We start from the raw sequence: 24,152 nt of genomic DNA, 5'->3' as shown, positions 1-24,152 counted from the left end.
TGCTGATGACAGCGTAATGTGTGCACGCTCAGAGGATGACCTCCAAACCATCCTAAATAGCTTCACAGAAACTTATGAAAAACTTGACCTATCACTCAACATCCAAAAAACCCCCAAAGTGCTGCACCAACAAGTACAAAATAACCCCTCTGCAGTGCCACAAATCCAACTCAACAGTGTAACGTTGGAAAATGTACACAACGTCTCCTACCTGGACAATTATCTTTCCACAAGGGCCAACATGGATGTCGAAATCCAGCATTGTCTGAGCTCTGCAAGTGCAGTTTTCTCCCAAATGAAGTACAGAGTGTTTGAGGACCGGGACATTCACAGGGAAACCAAAATGCTTGTTTACAAAGCTATTGTACTACCAACCTTACTGTATGCTTGCGAAACATGGATCACTTATAAACACCATCTCCAACTTCTTGAAAGATTCCATCAATGGTTTCTCCGAAAAAAAATTACACATCACTTGGGAAGACAGGCAAACTAATGCCAGTGTATTGGAAGAAGCAAAGATCACCAGTGTCAAAGCAGTGATTCTTCAACATCAACTTCGTTGGACTGGCCATGTTGTTCAGATGCCCGATTATTGCCTTCCAAAGCAACTACTCTATTCTGAACTTAAAAATGGAGAGTGTAATGCTGGTGGTCAACAAAAGAGGTTTTAAGGCTCTTTCAATGCAAATCTTTAAAAATGTAGTATAAACCCTGACAACTGGGAAACACTGGCCTGCGAGCACACCAATTGGAGAACAGCCTTTACCAAAGGGGTCATGGACTTTGAAGACTCTCAAACTCAGGATGAAAGGGAGAACGTGCTAAGAAGAAGGCACATTTGGCAAACCCTCACCATGATCAACTCCTACCAGGAAACCTATGTCCCCACTGTGGAAGGACGTGTGGATCCAGAACTGGTCTTCACTGTCACTTATGGACTCACTGTTAAAACCGTGTTCATGAAAGACACTCTTACTTGTCTATGAGTGATCGCCAGAGAAGAAGGTAAGCAAAGGGGTGGGGGCTGCAGTATAGGACAGGAGGTGGCGTGAAAATGCAGGGGTGGTCTGTGTGCAAGGGAGAGTTGAGCAAGGTTCAGAGGAGGATAGAGTGAAGGTGAAAAGAGGGTTGCAGAAAAGGAGGGAGTAGGAAGCATGGGAATGTGGGGCACAGATGAAAGCAAGGGCATGAAAGGATCTGAAGAAGAGGGAATGGCATCTTCAGAGTTGCACAGAAACTGGAAAGGGTGCTTACTAGTTGCAGTGTGTGGGAGAAGATGCAAGAAGTTATCAGGAGTGTGGTTTGAGGGAGCGAGAGTGGCACAAAAGGAGTGGGGAGGCCTGGATGCAGAAGTGAAAACGGGACAGAGCAGGACTGGAGAACAGAAAGAAGTAGTGTTGGCAAGGTCAGGAGTGAGCTTAGTGGTTGCATGGGGTGGGAAGGGGAACTGCAGGAGGTTAATGCGGGAAGAAGAATGGCAGGCGTTGTAGCAGTTCAGGGTTCGCAGAAGCACAGTCCTGACCAAGTAAAACCAGGACTGGTGCTTTCATGAGGTCAACTAGATAGCTACCTTGGCTGCAGACCTCAGAGGGGTGCAGTACTGATCTTTGAGGGGCACAGTTTTATACAGAATTGTTTTTGTTATATCTGTGCTGTGGACTTAAAGCTCAAAAGATTTCCAAAGTCCATGCCACCACCAGAGGTACTTATCCTCATACTATATAAATACTATGACATAAACCCTTGGATAGTGTCAGTGGCCAGTGGCTAAGTGCTGGATATCTTGAGCTTTTTTCTATCCATCAGGTGTTCTTTAGTTCTTTGGTTCTTTTTTGAACCTCAGGTTGGCATAGGTTTTTTTCTTAGTGGCGCAGTTTTGCCAGATCTGAAAGGCCTTCCTTTTCTTGTTAATAATGTATGCAGTCTCACTGTCATTCTCATCAAACCAGTCCTGGTATTTCTTGGTTTGATAGCCAATAGTTTGTTCACAGGCTGCAATAATGGATGTTTTTAGCTCGGTCCAGTGTTCTCTGACGTTATCAGGAAATTCCGGAAGCAGATGGTCCTTAAGAGTTGTTTGGAAGCAATTCCGCTTAATAGGATCTTGAAGGGCTTGAGTGTTCATTTTGTGCCTTGGTTTCGTTCCTTGAAGCCTCTGTTGAGGTTTAATCTTGATAGCCATCATGGAGCGTATTAATCAGTGATCTATCCATCAGTCGGGAGCACTCATCTTAGCTCTAGTAAGGAGCACAACACAGCAAATCCACTCCACTTCCTGGTAGTGAGGAGTTGCGGTGGACCATGTGGCTACCCACTCCCCTCCGGGGGCAGGGGACAAAGTTCTGCATCCCCTGGAGGTCCCAGCCGTGTCATTTGCCTGCCAGCCAATCCGCTGGCTAGGGTGTGTGGCTGGGCCCCATTTAAACTGAGACACAAGCCAGAGAGCTTCCTCTTGGCTCACTTCCTCGATCTTCCGCCATCCCTCCCTATTTTCAGGTTTCAAATTTGGCCTTGCTATGGACCTCGGTTGTTCGCCGTTGAGGGGCCTGGTAGGAATTTTTCCACTTGGCAAATTGGCATGGGCCATTTGGTTTTCGCCATTTGGTTTTCGTAGCCATCATCACAACTTTGTAAGGTTTAGCGGTTAGGCATTGGTTGATCTTATGATGGGTGAGGGGAGGTGTGGCCATCACCTGCCCCTCCAAGCTTAAGGGTATTCCGTTAAAGGAATCCGAGGGTGTGGACCTTGTCCGAAGCCCGGGGCTAGGGCCATGGCACGATCCCAACGGGAACACCTGGGGGAGTTCGAGTTGGTCTGCATTGACGGGGCTCCCCCTTCTGGTGGTTTACCCTTACCAGCCACGAGTCAGATATAGTTGGGTCCATTCAATACCTAAGCCAATACCGCTCACATTCTGTAATCAATAAAGCTGTGGCCAAAACTTGCCCAATAACATTAACCTAATATTGGTATCCTGTGTGTTTCATTTCAGTGAGGGAGTGTTTACGGAGTCTAGACACACAATTAGACAGCATACAGGTTCATCATACAGAAGGTTATGTATTTATCATTCAGTTATCATAAGATAATGACTCAGAGAATGCTCAGGAACTTATTTGTGATGGATCAGTTGATACATCAACCACCTCACCCACAAATAGTTGTGCACTGATCTAGTCTTGACCAAAGAGTCGTGCTGTCACTCCACGGATCAGAGCTGAAAGCCCCTGCTAATGAAGCAGAGCTGGTCTCATGGGAAACAGGCATAAGCACAAGCTGATGCTTAAAAACTGCTCCGTGCCTTCCCCACCGCAAGCACACCATATGCTGGTCTGGAACTCATTAAGCCTTCCTCCTCTTGGTTTGCTGAGAAAGTGGAATTGGCAGCCACCGAGGAAAGGAGAGAGAAGGGGAATGTCAAAAGGCAGTGGTAGATAGTGCCCCCCACCCCATAACTTTGCTTGGAACAGTTCTGCGGCATGCCCATGGCTTTGTTGGGCAGGGTGGTTGCCAGACTTCCAGGGAGTTTTGTTATGTATTCAGTGGTCTGTGTTTGCCAGAAATTGAGTCTGGACTAAGGATTCTGATACATGATATCCAATCACAGAACATTTCAGGGTTTGGGCCTCTGCCATTGGCCCTTAAACTATGAGTCATGATTCGCAGCTTGGAAGTTTAGACAGCCAATCACGTTGGGAGTGGGAGTGGCCCAGGCCTTTAGGAATATATATATATATATATATATATGCTTTCGTAGATTTTCACGGGTACAGGAATGCAGGTTTTGGTGTCCTCGGGTGTCTTCCCGTGTAAAAGTTGGGGTGTCTAGGCGACGTTTCGACGAGGTCTCACTCGTCATCTTCAGGCTGGTGCTTTCGGCTTCTTGTTACTGGAACAGAGCAGGATCTCAGTGTTTGAGTTCCTATAAATACTGTAGAGGGGGTGTGGTGTATAGCCTCCAATGTTCTGGGCAGAGAGGAAGTTCCCAGGCTAGTGTGCCTTTTCTTCTTTTGTTCCTTAATTACTTGAGAGATATCTTGAGTGATTTCTTGAGTGATATCCTGAGTACCACTTAGGTGGGTCATTAGGTGTGGATTAGTTGTTAAAGTCTTTGTGTCTTGACCTCTTGAACTTTGTGAAGAGTTTTCCTGAGAAGATGGCTGTACTGTACTTAGTTGTGCTCTGGCTTGGCTTCGTGTATAGGGGCGAGCTGTGGTTTTGTGGCTTGTGTCAGCCAGGTCTGTGTAGGGATTGCAGGGGGGTGCAGCATCCGGAGGTGCCACCATGGATTGGCTACTGGATGGTGTCTGTAATTCATCTGTGGAGAGGGTCTGGGTTTGGGTCTGGTGTGGTTGATTGGTGTTGGCGTTCTGTGTGCCTCTGGATCTGGTGTCAGTTTTTGTGGGGAGGGCTAATTTCCAGATGTCTGGCAAGCGGGATGTGTCGTCACGCTTGTTCATGTTGTGAGGGTGTTTCTCTATCTCGATGGCTTCCATGATTATTCTCTTGTGGTGATGTTCCGTGTTAAAGAGCAATTTGGAATCTGCAAAATTAATTTCGTGTCCTGTTTCTTTCATGTGTTGGAAAAGAGAGGAAGTTTTTTCTTCTTTTTTGACGGCATTCTTGTGTTCTGCGATACGTGCATTTATTCGTCTGTTTGTTTGTCCAATGTACGTGGCTGGGCAGACTTTGCAGGGTATTTCATAGATCCCTTGGTTTTCCAACTGGATTTTATCCTTGGGGTTTCTGAGGATATTGGCTATTTTTTGGTTGGTGCAAAAGGCTGTTTTGATATTGTGTTTATGGAGGATTTTGCTAATTTTATCTGTAGTGCCCTTGATATAAGGAAGGAGGGCCATGCCATTGTTTTCTTCTGTGTCTTGGTTTTTGGGGGGTGTTTCCTTTTGGATTAGCTTCGTAATCCTGTTTTGCTGGTATCCATTGGCAATTAACACGTTTGAGAGATTCTGTAACTCAGTTGTCAAGTGGTCTTTGTCAGCCAGGCGTTTGGTTCTGGAGACGAGAGTCTTGGCTACGGAGTTTATTTGTGCAGGGTGGTGGTGTGATTGTGCATGTAAGTAGCGGTTGGTGTGTGTTTTTTTCCGGTAGATAGTGTGTCCTAGGGAGCCATCAGGTTTTTTGTAGATTAGGACGTCAAGGAAGGGAAGTTGGTTGTTGGCTTCTATTTCCATAGTGAATTGTATTTTGGGGTGTAAGTTGTTGAGATGTGTGAGGAAGCTATCCAGTTTTTCCTTCCCGTGTGGCCAAATTACAAAGGTGTCGTCAACATATCTGAGCCAAAGTTTGGGTTTGTGTTCTGACTTGTCTAAAGCATTGGTTTCAAAGTGTTCCATGTACAGGTTTGCGATGACCGGTGAGAGGGGTGATCCCATAGGTGCTCCTTCTATCTGTTTGTATCTTTGTCCATTGTGGATGAAGTACGTGTTGGTTAGGCAGTGGTTGGTCAGGTCCAAGATGTATTCGGGGGGATTGTATTTGTTTTGAATAGCTGTCAAGGCTTCATTAATGGGCACTTGTGTGAAGAGAGATACAACATCGAAGCTCACAAGTAGGTCATTAGGATGTAGGTTTTGCTTCTTGATTGTTTCTATGAACTGGAAGGAGTTTGGTACGTGTGAAGAGATGGATTCTGCATAGGGCTGAAGTTGCTTGGCGAGAAATTTAGCGAGATTTTGTAGAGGTGAGCCTATGGAGCTGACTATTGGTCTGAGTGGTGTTCCTTCTTTGTGTATCTTGGGGAGGCCGTAGAGTTTGGGGCATCTGGATGATTTTTCTCTGGGGATGATTCTTAGCTGGATTTCTTCACTGATAGGAGAGGCTTTTATTTTGGATTTGGTGGTTTTTTCCAGGTAGGTGGTGGGATCTGTTTTTATAGGTTTGTAGGCAGGATCTTGGAGTAGATTTGATAGTTTTGCTTGGTAGTCCGATGTGTTCATCACCACTGTGGCATTACCTTTGTCTGCTGGGAGAATGATTATGTTGTTGTCTTTCCTCAGGTTGGTGAGTGCTTTCTGTTCTTCTTTGTGTAAATTGCTTCTGGGTGGTTTGCTGGAGCAGAGGATGTTGGTGACTTCAAGTCTGATTTTATTGGCTTCATCTGGGTTGATTTTGGTTAGGCTAGCTTCGACTCCGCATATGATGTTTTCCGTGGGGATGCGTCTCGGGGCGACTGCAAAGTTGAAACCTTTGGAGAGTACTTTGGTTTCAGTTGTGGTGAGGATCCTGTCTGATATGTTATGTACTGTTTGTTTCATGGGTTGCTGTGGAGGGTGGCTGAGCTTCTGGCGTTTCTCTAGTTTGTGGAGTTTGTTGGTGTGTGTGTCTGTCTTATGTGAGGTCTCCGTTTCAGCTCTCCAGACGGCTAGTTGTTTGCATTTGTCCCAGAGTGCAGGGTGGATTTTGTTACAGAGTTTGAGGTGAAGAGTGAGTAGATCTTTGTTGGTTTGGTCTAGTAGGTATCTTTTCTTGTGTAGTTCGTTTCTGATTAGGGATAGTTCAGTTCGTTTCAGGATCCTTTCGGTGGCTGGGGTTTTAGAATGGAATTTAAGTTGGAAGCATGTGGGAATTAAGTTGTTGTCTCGGCAGTTGCGTAGGAACAAGAGATCACATAAGATGGTGGCTCTTCGGACTTCTAGTTTCTCGTAGGTTCTTGTCAGCTGGAAGGTTTCCTCCCCGTAGAGGTAAGATATTTGCTTTCGTAGATTTTCACGGGTACATCACCACAAGAGAATAATCATGGAAGCCATCGAGATAGAGAAACACCCTCACAACATGAACAAGCGTGACGACACATCCCGCTTGCCAGACATCTGGAAATTAGCCCTCCCCACAAAAACTGACACCAGATCCAGAGGCACACAGAACGCCAACACCAATCAACCACACCAGACCCAAACCCAGACCCTCTCCACAGATGAATTACAGACACCATCCAGTAGCCAATCCATGGTGGCACCTCCGGATGCTGCACCCCCCTGCAATCCCTACACAGACCTGGCTGACACAAGCCACAAAACCACAGCTCGCCCCTATACACGAAGCCAAGCCAGAGCACAACTAAGTACAGTACAGCCATCTTCTCAGGAAAACTCTTCACAAAGTTCAAGAGGTCAAGACACAAAGACTTTAACAACTAATCCACACCTAATGACCCACCTAAGTGGTACTCAGGATATCACTCAAGAAATCACTCAAGATATCTCTCAAGTAATTAAGGAACAAAAGAAGAAAAGGCACACTAGCCTGGGAACTTCCTCTCTGCCCAGAACATTGGAGGCTATACACCACACCCCCTCTACAGTATTTATAGGAACTCAAACACTGAGATCCTGCTCTGTTCCAGTAACAAGAAGCCGAAAGCACCAGCCTGAAGATGACGAGTGAGACCTCGTCGAAACGTCGCCTAGACACCCCAACTTTTACACGGGAAGACACCCGAGGACACCAAAACCTGCATATATATATATATATATATATATATATATATATATATATATATGCAGTTGTTTTGCCCCTGTTTTCTAATTCTGTTAGTTCAGTAAAGGTTCTTGCCTTGTGGGAACCCACCTTCACTTCAAGTTCCTCATCCAGAACCCTCCCTTTAAAATGTGTACACCTGGAGCTCCTCTGCATACAGATTTCAATTGGAAAGGGTCAGTAAATGATAATGACGGGGGGAAGCTATCCAAAAGAACAAGAGGTTTGCAACCTACACCCATCACTCCCCCCCAACCATTTTTCTCTTAACAGGAAAGCCACAAATTCTCCAGAGGGAAGCCAGAGCACAGCTAAGGTGAGGTTACATCTTGGGACCCGTTGCCAGGTTTCCACCATCTCTTAACGTAGGAAGCTGAGGAAAGTAGTGAGACTCTTTTCTGGCCAGACAGATAAGGAATTCACCACAGAGCAGGGGTGGGGAGATTGTGGCCCTTCACAGGTGCCCATTCCTCCTGACCATTGGCAATGCTGGCTGGGTCCGATGGGAATTGCAGTTCAAAGAGCGGTATGGTCTTTCAGGTGCTGTCGCAGAAGATTTGAAGAAAAAGGAGGTGTATTGTGGAGGGACAGAAATCCTTGGTGCATAGCAAGCTTCACCAACCATTTTGGACCAGTGGGCACACTTTGTCGGAATCTCTGCTATGACCCAGCTGGAAAAGCTCATCCTCCGGTCGAGTCCTTCGGCATCACCTCCGACGATGATTAACGACCTGAGCCTCTGATAAGGCTCCAGGCACATTCCCTCATTACACAGAGTATCCAGCATCAGGGAAGGACGAGAAATGTATGAGCTACATTGCTACGTTTTATTTCTAACTACGCAGACAGAAAAGAAATATACGTGCTCTCTCTGTGAAAGCAGAGAGCAACTGAAAACAGAGGAACAGGAAACCAGTAAAACATCACATCCGTCTCCCGTCTTCCGTGAGACTTCCAACAGCCTGGAATCTCTGGAATGCAAAACAGAGTCTTGTGACTCCAAGCGCTGCACAGTGGTACAAACAGAAACCAACACACTTCAGATTTTGAGAGAGCGTTGTGGGCACCTGTCACAAAATGGCTGTCCTGGCGGCATAGTATAACACAACATTGGAGAGAATGCTCACATTGCTGCATCTCCTTCCCACACCTGGAGACAACTTCCGGGAAAGTTAACATGGGAAGCTGGCTGTGTCTTGCCAGTCCTGATGGCGGGGATACAGCTGTTAATGGCAGAAGTACCCTGTTTCCCCCAATGCCAACCCTAAACTAAAGCATTGGCTGCATTCGAAGATGTGTCTGTTATGAATATGCGTTTACCCCATAGCTGTCAACCTTTCCCTTTTTTTAAGGGAAATTCCCTTATTCCTAATAGGATTCCTTGCAAGAAAAGGGAAAAGTTGACAGCTATGGTTTACCCTCAGCCTACAAGAAGTACTCACAGCAGAGGAATAAAGAAAGGTTGGTTTATTGCAAGAAATAAAGGTGGCAGAGCATAGCGATGATGCTTTTAGTCAGTCAAGTTATAATCCAAGCAGGCAGCAAATTACACAGTATACACCCCTTGATCAAAAGAGTAAAAAGGATCCCTATCTTGCCCAAAAGAGACAGTTGAGCATGACAGTTTGCCACAGACCCACACTAAAAGACAATTGAGAGAGCGAGGGGAAGAATGGTATACCCAGGGCCTTCTTTCAGTCAGAACTCACCCGAATTCAGTTCCAGCACCTCTCAAGTGGGCACCATTGCCATTAGAAGAGAACAAGGGAGGTGTTCATGGTGAGTTCAGGCACCAGTTTTTCTAGACAAAAATAGCACTGGTATACCTGTCCTGAAGCAAACAGTGACACAGCATCCTTGCAGGTATAGAGTGTCAAGGAAATAAACAACTATCTGACTTTTAGAAGACATCTGAAGGCAGCCCTGTTTAGGGAAGTTTTTAATGTCTGATGTTTTATTGTATTTTTAATATTTTGTTGGAAGCCTCCCAGAGTGGCTAGGGAAACCCAGTCAGATGGGTGGGCTATAAATAAATAAGTAACAATTATTCTTATTCTTATTCTTATTCTTTTTCCTATTCTTCTTCTTCTTCTTCTTCTTATTCGAGTGAAAAGAGATCCATTGTTGGAGCTTTGAGAGCTACAGGGTTTAATAGTTCAATAACTGTTATGAATCAATATTATGAATCCCCTTTGCCTTGGGGAAAGGGGAGAAGTTCTTTTTGAATGAATAAGTGGCATAGCACCTTTATTTAATTGTTTATTTTCTACAAGTTCTTATCTGTTTGCTATTTTATTTACCTTACCCAGTTTGCATGTTTACCCATGTTCTGAGTTTACCTTTAGAGGAAGATTTTATTGTCTATACAGACCCTCTACAGCAGGCATAGGCAAACTTGGCCCTCCAGATTTTTTGGGACTGCAACTCCCATCATCCCTAGCTAACAGGACCAGTGGTCAGGGATGATGGGAGCTGTAGTCCCAAAACATCTGGAGGGCCGAGTTTGCCTATGCCTGCTCTACAGGGTGTGGTAATTAAAGTTTGCATATAACATTGGATTACTCTTCTGATCTTTAAGTACTGAGTTTTTAATTCGTGTCTTCCAGAATATATTTAAGATCAGGGCTAGCACCAGGGTCAAGAGAGTTCATTGAGGGGCTCTATTTTATTCCAAGTTATTCCAGCTTTACTTATCCCATGAACTACAGAAGTAAACCACAAAAAAATCAGATTGGCAGTCACCTTGTAGTAGTATTTGCAGAAAATAACTTCTAAGCAATACCTGATCTCAGATGAATCTACCACAGGAAAGGTGCATTCTGATTTATATCCATCTCATGCAAAGTTTGCGGAGGTAATATCAGCTTGGCATATATTCACTCGGTGGCGTAGCGTGGGGGGTGCAGGGGGGCCGGCCGCACCGGGCGCAACATCTGGGGGGGGCGCACTCGCCGCCTCCAGAGTCGCCGAAGAGCCTCGGGCGCAGGCTGTAGCAGAGCCCCACGTCTCGCGGAACCGACGAGCTGTGCGTGCGTCCGGGCTAAAGGCGTCCGGCAGGCAGAGGCTCTCAGCGCTCGCCACGGTCCCCGCGCATCAGGGCCGTGGAGGGCGCGCCAGGCAGCCCCTCCTCACAGCCCCGCCGCCACCGCCACTGCTGCTGCTGCAGCTGCTGGGCCATGTTGCATTTTCCTCGCCTCTCTGCCCTCCTCCTCCTCCTCCTCCTCCGGCCAAGCGGCGTCGTTTGGGCGGCAGCGCCAGCGGCAACTCGCCTCAGATCACCTGACATGGACCCGCCGCCGCCGTGGCTACCTTACCGTAAATACCCCAGCCCAGGCAGCAGCAAGAAGAAGCTGGCAGCGGCGGCAGGTTAGGGGTTAGGGGCGCAAATTACTTGCCTTGCTCCGGGTTAGGGGGCACAAATTACTTGCCTTGCCCCGGGTGCTGACAACCCACGCTACGCCGCTGTATTCACTGGATGTGACAATAATTTATAGGGAGATCTGCAAGAAAGATGAAGCCATGCCTAAAGTGCAATAAAAAAATAGTGACACTTTTTTTGGGGGGGGGGAATGTTGACTATCCATCTGATGCAAGGTTTGCAGAGTTAGAAAGATATATATGCTTGATTTACAAATCAATGATCGAGCTTGTGTTTAGATGAACTGTGCTGCTTCCTGTATGCAAAACAAGAAGCTCAAGCCGAACAACTTCCTTCTTTGTTGGAATTACGATTCAAAGTAAGACTGTAACTTCAATCTACCCACAAGCATAGATCAAACAACAGAGATAATATCTCCTACTATACTTTTCAAGTATGAGCTTTGCATTTTGCTATATTGCACTTCAGATATTTCCAATGTTTCTTTGAATATGAAGCTTATATAGCCACAGAGCTTTTTTAAAAAAACTTGCTGCATAGCTTAATAATTTAAAGCACTAATGTCAGCATTAGCAAACAACTTGAATGCAACCCACGTCTCTGTCTGCACTTGTATTTTATTGTCACCAAGAGCCTGAGCTCAACATGCAAACTGCACCTGGTTTCACCATAAAGTATTATAGTAATAAATAATCGTAATACTTAGCCTTTGAACTTTTAGGGCGTTCACAGTGTTTCGCACCCACTACCTTGCAGTCCTTGCATCAATCCTGCAAGGCAGCTCAGTATTACTATTTCCAATGTGAGATGAACTGAGAATAAGGAATAATAATTCAGTGATTAAGGCCACCTATTGAATTCCTGTTAGTGGTGAGATTTCTACCAGGAACTTCCTGATTTATAGTTCAGTCTTTTACCCCCTTTAGGCTATATTACTGTGCTATCACTGCAGCTCTTGCACAGCCATCCCAGTACTTGTGGATGACAAGACAGCCTTCCTTTTCTTGCTAATTTTTCAAAGGACGCCTCAGCAGCACAGTTTGGGAATCACTGATATAGAGACTTTTTCTGTATCTTCTACCCTCCTAATCTTTGCTGGGAACTAACTTCCTTTTGGGGCTTCCTTTTTAGAGTCATGTTGTCTCTGAATCTCCTAAGATCTCACCACAACAGATTTCTGAAGATGCACAGAAAACAGAGGAGAGGCAGCAAGCGAGGAATCCTATTATAGTATGGAATGGATGTACAGTGATACTTTGATTCTCAAACAACTTGGAACCCAAATACTGCAAACCCAGAAGTAAGTGTTCCGATTTGCAAACTTTTTTTGGAAGCCAAATGTGCTCCGTTTCGACTGTTACGCTTCCGGTTTGAATGCTACACTTCTGTTTTGAGTGTTACATTGAGGTCTGCCTGTTTTTGCTATTTATTTTGCCTCCATCCATTCTTCTCTGACTGATCATGGACTTAGGGGGACTCAGAGTCCCATGGGGAGTTGGGCAGCAAAAGCTAAACCCCAACTTTGACATCAGGGCCATGGACAGGCCACCTCTGCTTTGAAGTTTTGTTGGTTTCGGTGAAGTTAGTAAAGGTAAAGGGACCCCTGACCATTAAGTCCAGTCGTTACCGACTGTGGGGTTGCGGCGCTCATCTCGCTTTATTGGCCGAGGGAGCCGGCGTACAGTTTCCAAGTCATGTGGCCAGCATGACTAAGCCGCTTCTGGAGAACCAGACCAGCTCACAGAAACGCCGTTTACCTTCCCGCCGGAGCGGTACCTATTTATCTACTTGCACTTTGATGTACTTTCGAACTGCTAGGTTGGCAGGAGCAGGGACTGAGCAACGGGAGCTCACCCCGTCGTGGGGATTCGAACTGCTGACCTTCTGATCGACAAGTCCTAGACTTTGTGGTTTAACCCACAGCGCCACCCTCGTCCCTTTCTTCGGTGAAGTTAAGTGCATGCTAATCTGTCTCACTGTGAGTTTTCAAAGTGCTTTAAAGCAACTAACATGGCAACGAGAGAATTATCAGTGACAGTAGGCAGGTTGGTTAGCAGAGCAAATGGGGGCATAGCTGTCAACATTTCCCTTTTCTTGCAAGGAATCCTATTCGGAATAAGGGAATTTCCCTTTAAAAAAGGGAAACATTGACAGCTATGATTGGGGGCCGGGGGCGGGGCAGAGCCTCCCTAGATGGAAATCAAAGATTAAGTTTTGTTTATATGAACTGTGCTGCTTCCTGTATTCAAGTCAAAACACTCCAGCTTATTACTCATGATCTAAAATGCTGAGTATGTAACAAGATTTCAGTCTACTCACAAACAGGAGCAGCCCACCCTGAGGTGGATTGAGGCAGTGGAATTCAGTGGGGTGAATTCCCCTACCCAGCAGTGGAGCGTGTCTTCATGTGACGCCACTTTGTGATGCTGCAATGATCCCAGCCTTGCAGAGCAGCTTGGGGCAGGTGGCGTGAGAAGGAAGCAAAGCGGGTTCTCCTTCATGGAGAGCACGTGTTGTGGTGGGGGCAACCATGACACCCCCTGTTGTTGGATGGGTTAGTATGGATGGCCACAAATTTGGTAGGGCACCTCCAATTATTGCTGGGGAGAATTTAATGTTGCAAAATTTTTTGATTGATGGGGTGCTATTTATTCCCTGTGTTGAACTTCCTCTTTTCACTGCACACATCGGATTACCCGCCCACCCTATATTTAGGGTTTGTTTGTGCTGACTTTGCTATGCCTGTCATGGGGTCATCTGCTTTGGAGCAGGGGCCTGGTAGAAATTTTTACCATTTGGCTGATTGGCTGGTGCCATTTGGTTTTTGCCTACTACGTAACAAATCGTCACAACTTGTAAGGTTGCAGTTAAAGGTAAAGGTAAAGGGACCCCTGACCATTAGGTCCAGTCGTGACCTACTCTGGGGTTGCGGCGCTCATCTCGCTTTATTGGCCGGGGGAGCCCGCGTACAGCTTCCAAGTCATGTGGCCAGCATGACTAAGCCGCTTCTGGCAAACCAGAGCAGCACACGGAAACACCGTTTACCTTCCCGCCGGAGCGGTACCTATTTATCTACTTGCACTGGTGTGCTTTCGAACTGCTAGGTTGGCAGGAGCTGGGACCGAACAACGGGAGCTCACCCCATCACGGGGATTCAAACCGCCGACCTTCTGATCGGCAAGCCCTAGGCTCTTTGGTTTAACCCACATTGGTCAATTTTGTTTGGTGGAGGGGATGTGGTTGGCTGTGCCTGCCCCTCCAATGCTGCTGTTGCAAGGGTATTCCAGTAAAGGAATCCAGGGGCTCGCCATGCTCTTGTCCAAACCCTTGACAAGGGGCTAGGGCCACGCAAGAGCCTCTGGGAGCATTTGGGGAGCGGTGAGAGCCTGGCGCCCAGCTCAATTCTCTCCCCAAAAATGTTTACACTTACTGACTTCCGCAGGCTTGCGGTTGTCAGTTCTGTTCCTACCTCTATGTGGGAACAGATAGTCGCTAACCAGTGCCTAACCACTCACATACTATAATTCAATAAAGTTGTGGCCAAAATTATGCCAAAAACCAAAACAAAAATGTTGTGTAAACTCTGTCTTTATTTGGGGGTGTCCTGGGGGCCCTCGACAGTGGAATTTGCTGCCAAGGGGTGTGGTGGAGTCTCCTTCTTTGGAGGTCTTTAAGCAGAGGCTTGACAACCATATGTCAGGAGTGCTCTGATGGTGTTTCCTGCTTGGCAGGGGGTTGGGCTCGATGGCCCTTGTGGTCTCTTCCAACTATATGATTCTATGATTCTATGATTCTATGACACGCAATAGCCACAATCCCAGCCTTTTCCTCCCAGCAAGGCTGGGAGATCAAAGTACTCATACCTGTTGCATCCTCCTGACTGGCACCTTGCCAGTGGCTCCCAGAAAAATGTGCCCTGGGTCATAGACCTGGCAGTCCCACCCCCCACGCTACACCCCTAACCACTCCCCACCCCGTCCCTGCTGGAGAAGTGGGAAGCAGTAATGGCAGCAGATTCCAGTGAGGTCTTCTGGAAATTTTGCGATATCTCACTGAAGCTGCTGCCACCCAGTAAACAAGGCTTTGGCTGAGTGGGGCAGCAGGGGCACCTTTCCGTTGCTACAAATGGTATGGGTAGGCGGGGGGGGGTGTAATCACCTTGGCTACCCTACAATGCTGGAAGCCCGGGGTAAAAACAATGGCGTTTTGGGTTTTCTGGCAAGGACATTTTTCTTCGATGTCAGGGAATTCAAAGCAGCCACTAAAAGGAAGGTTGCATTATGGAAGATGCAGTTTGTCTTTCCTGTGATGGCGAATAACAAACAATCGATAGACCTCATGAATTAGGATGCAAGGCTTTCAGGCAAGAGGAATCAAAGAGACAGTGAGGAGGGATTGGGAAAATCCTGCCAGTTTCCCAGGGCTGAGCATCCAGCAGAAGCAGCTTTTGAGGTAGCAGAAAGAGGGCAAAAAGAGTAACAAGAAGGCAGCCAAGACTTTCCTCAGACTACAGGCCAAGTAAATAAATAAATAAGAAACTGCTCACAAACCAATATCCAACTATCTCTAAGAAATGTGCTCTCTGTTCCCTGATTTATGTGGGTTGCAGCCAAACAATTAATTTCTTGACATGGATGTGACTCAGAGGGCCAAACAAGACAATATGCAAGAGGCAGGTGCCAATTTTCCTGACTTTAACGTATCTATGGGCTCACCCACACTTATCTATATGGTGTAACATAGTGGAAGACCAAGTTCTTGTGAGCCAGTATAAGGGGGCACAAAGGCTTGCAGGCTTCTTCCTCCGTCCTTCCGCTTGCAGCCAGAGCAGGCTGGATCAAAAGGATCTTACTGAGCATGAAGGTCAGGTTTGGAGAGACTGCGCTAAGCATCTGTGTTTGGGGCTTCAGTCAGCATAGCTCATTCTCTCCCCCCCCCCCCAAGGTAAAGCCCCAACCCCCCTTTGTGTGTGTGAAGCGAATAAGGGCACCTATTTCTCATTGCCTGTTCAGGTTTCTTCCCCCTAATTTGTGAGGTAGGGTATTTAGTCTTCTGCTTATTATGTCCTGGTATTCTGATGTCTTATGCTGTTTAGATGGATGAATGGCAAATGGGCATTTTATGGGATTTCACAATATATTTCTCATAGAGCCTGAGAACAAAGACTCAAAGGCAACTGCCTTCAAAATGGCGATTTGCAATTCATTGCTTTAATCACCTAATCTAAGGTGATTAAGTGATTCACTCACATCAGAGCTACCAGAGAATAACAATCGATAATTTCAACTCCGCTAGAGCTCAGAAGGCTCTTCTTGGTTTTCTAAAGCTTCAATGGAATCTTCCAGTTAAACCCTCTCAGCAGTACACATTTAGGGATTTTTCATTTCAGTGTTGATTAAACAATTATACAGTTGTACCTCTGGTTGCGAACGGGATCCGTTCTGCAACCTGAAGCACCGTATCTGCACAGGTGCGCGGTGTGATTCGGTGTTTCTACGCATGTGTGATCTAGTGCTACTGCGCATGCGCAAGCGGCGAAACCCAGAAGTAACCCTTTCTGGTACTTCCGGGTCGCCATGCGACGCAACCTGAAAAAACATAACACGAAGCAAACATGAGGTATTACTGTACTTAGCAATAATGACAGTGCTCACTGTCAAGAATCCTTCCATACTTTTGTCCAAATTGAAACAATCTCTCCCAAAATGTTTGCCTTCTAGGAGTAAAACACAGCGGAATTAATACTGCAAATTGCATACCCAGAGCTGCCTGTACAGTATTGTCCTCGTGGTGCCTTTCTTTCTTTTCTTTTCTTTTTTATAAATATTTATTGAAAGTTTTTTTTTAATTACCATACAAATAAAGAAACAAAGTAACACATATCGTAACATATTTTCTTAACTTCTTTGGACTCCCTCACATCTCCCGCTCCTGCATTCCTAACTTATAAATATCTAACCAGTGGTGCCTTTCTTTCTGCTCCCCAACTCCATGCAGGTAGAGGACTTTCTTTACAGAGACTGCAAAATGGGCTTAGCCGACGGTGTTGAAATCTACAGAAGGCATCAATGGAGGGAAAATGAATCCTGGAGCCCCCATCTAATGAGCTTCATGTAGATGAAAGGTTGCTGGGGGAATTATTTCAGAATATGGGTGACATGTGGGGAGGCAATGGACATTATATAAAAAAAGTGTTACATTTTTTTAAAAGACAAGCAAGGCTGCCATTTCTTCCCTAATGCTTTGGGTGCAGTGAATGGTGGTTGGTAATTTCCAACGGACCCCCTTTCCTCCCTCTTGTGTCTCTGCACGTGTCTTCATATCTAGTGAATGAATGAATGAATGAATTTACTTTATTACGGTCACGGACCAGCATAAGCAAAGCATCTAAATAAATAGCATAACAGTATGAGTCTAAGCGAATAATTACTAAATAAATGGGAGCAAGAACCAAACGTAGCTAAAAGCATATACATAGAATACTTAATTAAGCATAAATAAAGGATGGATAAAAACTGATAAGAAAATTTAAAAACATCAGTTAAAACAGCTATATGGGGTGTGGATCTAACAATATCGGCCTTCAGTTTAGGACTGAATTGTAGCATAGACCATCCTTCGACAAATATCAATCATGGCAACGCAAAATCTGGCGACTGAATATGTGACTTCTAGCTTTCGTCCTGTAGTAACAGGGAGATGTTGTGTTGTTCTGAATGTGTATTTTTCGCTCTATAAGACGCACTTTTCCCCTCCTAAAAAGTAAGGGGAAATGTGTGTGCTTCTTATGGCGCGAATGCAGGCTGCGTGGCTAAGCCAGAAGCCAGTGCACAGTGCACCCTCTCGCTGTTCTAGCTTCTGGCTTAGCCACTCAAAGCCTCCGCAGGGCAGTGGGGAGCCTTCATCCCACTGCCCTGCGGAGGCTTCGCACCGCTATCCCTGGCTTTTGCGGGAGATGGAGGAAGGGACAGAGCACACAGCTCTGTCCCTTCCCCACCCTCCCAGAAAAGCCCCTGAGAGCTGCGCTCCCTTTAAAGAGCGCATGGCTCTTGGCTGGCTTTTGTGGATAGCGGCCCGTCAGTCCCTTCTCCCTCCTGGGGGAAAAGCCCCCAAGAGCCACAAACACGCTCCGCGCGCTCTTTAAAGGGAGCGTGGCTCTTGTCTGGCTTTTACGGGAGGTAGGGGAAGGGACAGAGGGCAGCTTAGCCGCACGCAGCCTCTTCCGGGCAGAGGGAGCCTTCATCCCGCTGCCCGAGAGAGGCTTCAGATGGCTATCTCAGGAGCCAGAACAGCAAGAAGCTATCCCAGAAGCCAGATCCCTCTTGCTGTTCTGGCTTCTGGGATTCAGAATATTTTTCTTCTTGTTTTCCTCCTCCAAAAACTAGGCGCGTCTTATGGACTGGTGCGTCTTATAGAGCGAAAAATACGATATATAAGATGCGTTGGATAAACCTAGTTCGAATGTCTATATAATACTTGCAGTGAAGAAGGGCATGCTCCGTTGTTTCCTGGTGCCCAGAGCCACAAGGGCATTTCCTCTCGTCTTAAGGTATCTTGCCATATTGGCTTCCTGAATGGCTGAAGGGAGGGCCTGACAACGGGCCAAAGTGGAAGCCCTTCGTTGTTTTGGTATTTTGAGGTTAGCTGTGTATGGCATTTGGGAAGTCAGGTATCTTCTAGTTTCGCTAATTAAAATTTTTTGGCTAGGTCTGCATGTCGCTCTGTATCTACCGCATGCTGTTTAATGTTGTTGTTTTTTGCTTGTTGGTGCCCGATGCTAAGTAAGATCTGTGGACTGAATCCTAGAGTTGTTATTATATTTCCACTGCTCGTTTCCATGTCAACTGAAATTCGTCTTCAGTTGTCAGGGAAGCAAGGCTGCTCGGAAGGAAGGCTAGTCTCAGCCAGTAATTAAGAGTGGTGAGCCACACTCTGGCCTTGATTCTTATGAATCAAGTTTGGAGGTGTCTCTGCCCCTCCTCTGTTTTTTCTGTTCCAGAACTGCCTTTGCTAACGCCGCTTACATTGTCATCTATCACAGCTGTAATGACAGAAAAGTTGCTGTCTCGGGACTACGTATTCCGATAAGATTGATGACTGATCATTTATTTTGATGCAAAGCAGCTGTGGGTGATTTCAGGCGGTGCAGAGAAACAGTGGAAGGAGAAGGGAAGGAAGGGGATTGTTGTTTAGTTGTTTAGTCATGTCCGACTCTTCGTGACCCCATGGACCAGAGCACACCAGGCATTTCTGTCCTCCACTGCCTCCCACAGTTTGGTCAAACTCATGCTGGTAGCTTCGAGAACACCATCCAACCATCTCGTCCTCTGTCGTCCCCTTCTCCTTGTGCCCTCCATCTTTCTCAACATCAGGGTCTTATCCAGGGAGTCTTCTCTTCTCATGAGGTGGCCAAAGTATTGCAGCCTCAGCTTCACGATCTGTCCTTCCAGTGAGCACTCAGGGCTGATTTCCTTAAGAATGGAGAGGTTTGTTCTTCTTGCAGTCCATGGGACTCTCAAGAGTCTCCTCCAGCACCATAATTCAAAAAGGAAGGGGATATTGACAACTATTTCCCTGCTTAGAGTTGCCCCGCTCAAGCTGTTTTTCTCTCTCATGGGAAAGAGATACAGAGATCCCAAACCAGTTTCCCTCATCAGTGGGGAAGCAAAATGGTGGGAGATTTTGAGCAGAGAAACACAGGCAGAAAAGAGCTCCTCCAATCTGAAACCACCTGTGTTTCTGCTTGCCATTTTAAGCATAAAAAATGGAAAAACTATTGCATGCCAGGGCACCCGAGCCACAAAGTGTCAAGCAGAACAACGAAACACACTGACTCAAAGTATTTTGGTTTATGGGTTCAAATAGGCCACAACTTTATTGGTTACAGATGTGAGCGGTTTGGCTTAGGCATTGGGGTGAAGCCAGGCTATACAGTGGTACCTCAGGTTAAGTACTTAATTCGTTCTGGAGGTCCGTACTGTACTTAACCTGAAACTGTTCTTAACCTGAAGCACCACTTTAGCTAATGGGGCCTTCTACTGTTGCTGCGCCGCCAGAGCACGATTTCTGTTCTCATCCTCAAGCAAAGTTATTAACCTGAAGCACTATTTCTGGGTTAGCGGAGTCTCTAACCTGAAGCGTATGTAACATGAAGTGCATGTAACCCGAGGTACCACTGTATCTTGACTCCTTCTTGTCTTCAGGGAGTCCACCTAAGGGTAAACCACCAATAGGGGTTGCCCTATGACATACATCAAATAGGGGCACCCCAAGAGGTCCCCGTAGGGGCTGTGACATGGCCGTAGCCCACGTCCAGGCTTCGGACAGGAGTCACACCCCGGAACCCTTTAACACAGTGATGGCCAAACTTGGCCCTCCAGCTGTTTTGGGACTACAACTCCCATCATCCCTAGCTTACCAGTGGTCGGGGTGATGGGAGTTGTAGTCCCAAAACAGGTGGAGGGCCAGGTTTGGCCATCACAGCTTTAACAGGATACCCTTACTGAGGAGGGGCAGGCGAAGGCTACAACCTCCCCTCCATCCAAACAAAGACCTAACCTCACAAAAGTTATGACGATTGCACAAGGTAGGCGAAAACCAAATGGCAGGTGCCAATTTCTACCCGGCCTCAACAATATGGCGACCAACAAGTGTCCATTGCAAGGCCATATCAGAGCAAAGTATGGAAAGAGGGTGGGTGGGTTGGGTGATCTGGCAATGGGGTGAGAGAGAGGGTAACGGCTGGCCGTGCCACAGTTAAATTGCCCGTGGCCACACCCACCCTGACCGCTGATTGGCTGGGACTTTCCTACAGAGGGCAGAACCCCAGCGATGATGGATGACGATGCAGCCGGCGTGATGCAGGGGAGAGGCTCCGTCCCTTTGGCTGGTAAACTGTTGAGACCCGGCTGCCCAGCCGCAACGCTGCCTGCCAGGAAAAGATGAGCGGACTTACAAGAAAGTGTAGTGTGATTGACAATGTTGAATTAAATCTTATGGCAATAAATGCAATTTATTTTTTTGCTGCAAAAGGCTAACATGGCTTCACCTCTGGAAATTGTCTGTACCCTTGTCTACTACTATCTTGGTAATAAGGTACCGGTAATTAATAAATTATCACCTAACCAACAGTATTAAATTTTTTAACAATTCAAGTAATTTTAAATATTTTATACTATGTGGCTGAGCAAGTGAATTTAGCAAAGTTTGTTACACACACAATTTATTTTGGTTTCAGGATAGCAATTCTCATTAAACTGAACGGGACTTGCTTTTGAGAAAAACATGTGGAGGACTGCCATTGCTATGAACGCCATTCATATTTTACTGCTGTATTTAAGTCACAAACCCACCCAGAAGGGTGATGCAAACTGATGTAACCCGTTGCAAGATCCAGATTTGGCTCAGTCCCCTGTCTAAGAACGAGATTTGAGAAAAGGCTTTCGTAAACTTGCATCCCACGATGAATGCGGTTTTGTCTTTCTGATAAGTTCATTCCCACTATCATCGCTTGTGGTCAGTGGATATCCCGTATGCATAAACGCAAAGGTTTCATTGCGCAATTGCTTTGCGTTCCAGCCGCCTTCTTTGTTTTTATCCTCTCTGGGGAAAGCTGCATTCTTATGTCAAATTCAATATCGCAATAGTTCTGTCAATGTAAGCGTTTCAGTTTGTGTGATGGAATGGCTTGCGACTCCTTCCCCTGTGTTCTGTTCTGGGTGTTCTGCAGATCCGAACCCCCCGGCACAGCTGATTTTGGAGGTAGGGTGAGAAGAAGGGAATGTTCTGTTGTGCTAGTGGGACTTGGTGCGCTGGCTCCCTCTATCTCAGGGGTCAGCAAACTTTTTCAGCAGGGGGCTGGTCCACTGTCCCTCAGACCTTGTGGGGGGCCGGACTATATTTTGTGGGGGAAATGAACAAATTCCTATGTCCCACAAATAACCCAGAGATGCATTTTTAATAAAAGGACACATTCTACTCATGTGAAAACACACTGATTCCTGGAACGTCTGTGGGCCGGATTTAGAAGGCAATTGGGCCGGATCTGGCCCCGGGCCTTAGGTTGCCTACCCATGCTCTATCTAGTAGTTGAAAGCAGCAGGGAGTGGGATTGCCTTCACACACGAGCTCCGTGTATTGCAGGGGTGGGCAACCTAAGGCCCATGGACCCCCGCTGCCCACTCAGTCGGCTCCCGTGTGCTGCACTAAACCGGCGCGGAGCAGAGTAGGGACCACCTTCTGTGATGCTGGCTGGCTTCCCATAGGCTGCAGGAAGCTCCTGAAGCCCATGGGAAGCTGCGCATGCCTCCTTTGCGCTGGAAGGAGTGCTGGAAATAGCGTTTGCACATGCATGCGCGCGCACACACACACACTCCAGCCCACTGCAGCATCTGCAGGACCATGAACCGGCACAAGCCACAAAAACTTTTCCGACCCCTGGTCTATTGCAATAGTTTAGGGAAGCTTTTAATGTTTGATGCTGTAGTAAAGTTAGTATTATTTAGAAAATTATTCTTTGGTCAAGTAAGGGGAGTGAGGCCTTGTGGGAGTTTCATCAGCCACAAGGACCCTGGGAAAGAAGTTGTGTATCTTTAAAACCCAGACTAGCTGGCTCCTTGGCGTGAAAGCTTTATTGAACCCTTTGATTTAAAGTTTGGATGCCAAATTGGCCCAGCTGTCAAGAAGTAAATTGATTGACCAGCAAGCCGGTCATTGGTGTATTCAAGAATAATTTGAGTCTTATGATTGGCTTGAAAGTTACGACGCCAAGTGCGAATTGTGAATAAAAGATCGGGGAATTGTCCTGCTCTTTGCTTTGCTCTTTGCTTTTGCTCTATGCCATTGCTCTGCAATCCGCAAAGATGCCCGGCTCTATTGTTCCATCCTAATAGCCGTCGTTTCGTCTTTTGAAATGGAGATCTTCAAAAGCCTTCAACTTGCAGAGTCCTAAAAACCTCAGCTATCCTATTGTGTGTTAGAGCTTGTGAGTATGTACAGTTAGTTACACTATGTACCTTTGTTATTTTTTTTATCTGTAACGTTCAAAAGAGTGCCTGCTATTCTAGCATGTTTCTTATGTTATTTTAAAATAAACCTTTTAAGAATTAAACTGTTTTAGTTTGTGTGCCTTTCCGGAGGGAATAGCTAAGTCCTAGCCTTACGCTTGGTTACGCTCTACCGTAGAACTTCTGCCTGCAAGTCTGTGGATGCAGCTTGTGGAATAGGGGGACAGCCAGGTTAAACGGGTCACAGCCTTCTCCCTGGGTTGTGATTCTGGGTCCACTGGACAAGAGGGAGTGGTGGCAGCCCTACCGGGTCGTGTTTGTTCTGTTTTGCAAAAAGTAATTAGCCTGCCAACCTTGCCCTGGGCGTCCTAGCCTGGCCGGAGAGCAGAGGCAGGAGAAGGGAGGGGCAAGTGGTTGGGGGTGAACATTACTACAGATGCATTACTGTCTTTTAATATTTTGTTGGAAGCCACCCAGAGTGGCTGGGGAAGCCCAGCCAGATGGGTGGGGTGTATTAGTAGCAGCAGTAGTAGTAGTAGTAATATTACTCTAAGAATCACAATGTACCCTCCATTCTCCTGGGATTCCAGTGCGAGAAAGGATTTAATTCTGAGAAGTACTTTCTAGGAAGAATGACATTAGGGGAAAGAGGGTTTGCCTTCCGTTCCCAGCCAGTTACTGGCATTGCTCTCATCTGAGCTATTGCCTGAGACTCCTGTTGGAATTCTACATCAGGGGCTTATTTCAGCTGCGGGAGAGAGATGTCATCTCAGGCCATACTAAACCCTAAGGAAACCATTCCTGGGGAGAGGCAATCTTCTGCTGGTGCTGCTTCTCCTTCTCATCCCAGAGAGAGTGGGAAAGAGTGTACATTCTTTCATACGTGGTGGACCTGTAAAAGGGTAAAAGAATATTGGGAAATAATTCATAATGAATTGAAAAAGTGTTTAAAAGCACTTTTCGAAAAATAACAACCCCGAGTCCTTTTTGTCAGGGATAATTCAGATGGAAATTCCCAGGTGTCAAAAAAGTTTATTTATGTATGCCACTACTGCGGCCCATGTTTTGTTAGCCCAAAAATGGAAAACGAGCGAGGTCCCAACTATAAAGAAGAATGGCAACTTAAACTGATGGAATATGTGCAGCTTGCAGACCTAACATATAGAATAAGAGAACAAGAAGAACATGTGTTTAGAGAAGATTGGAAAATGTTTATTGAATATATGGGGGGGGATTGTGTACACTTGAAAACATTGGCAGCATTAAG

General features: G+C 46.3%; 1 protein-coding gene across 1 annotated transcript in view; it reads left to right on the top strand.

Annotated features, from left to right (window-relative positions):
• The window catches only part of TNFSF14 (TNF superfamily member 14), a 134,959-nt gene that overhangs the window by 59,454 nt on the left and 51,353 nt on the right, over positions 1–24,152 (top strand). The gene's annotated exons all lie outside the window — the stretch shown is intronic.

Source organism: Podarcis erhardii, assembly GCF_964252035.2.
Source record: "Podarcis erhardii genome assembly, chromosome: 17".
Taxonomy (NCBI): Eukaryota; Metazoa; Chordata; class Lepidosauria; order Squamata; family Lacertidae; genus Podarcis; species Podarcis erhardii.
This window is presented reverse-complemented; position numbering and strand designations above follow the sequence as displayed.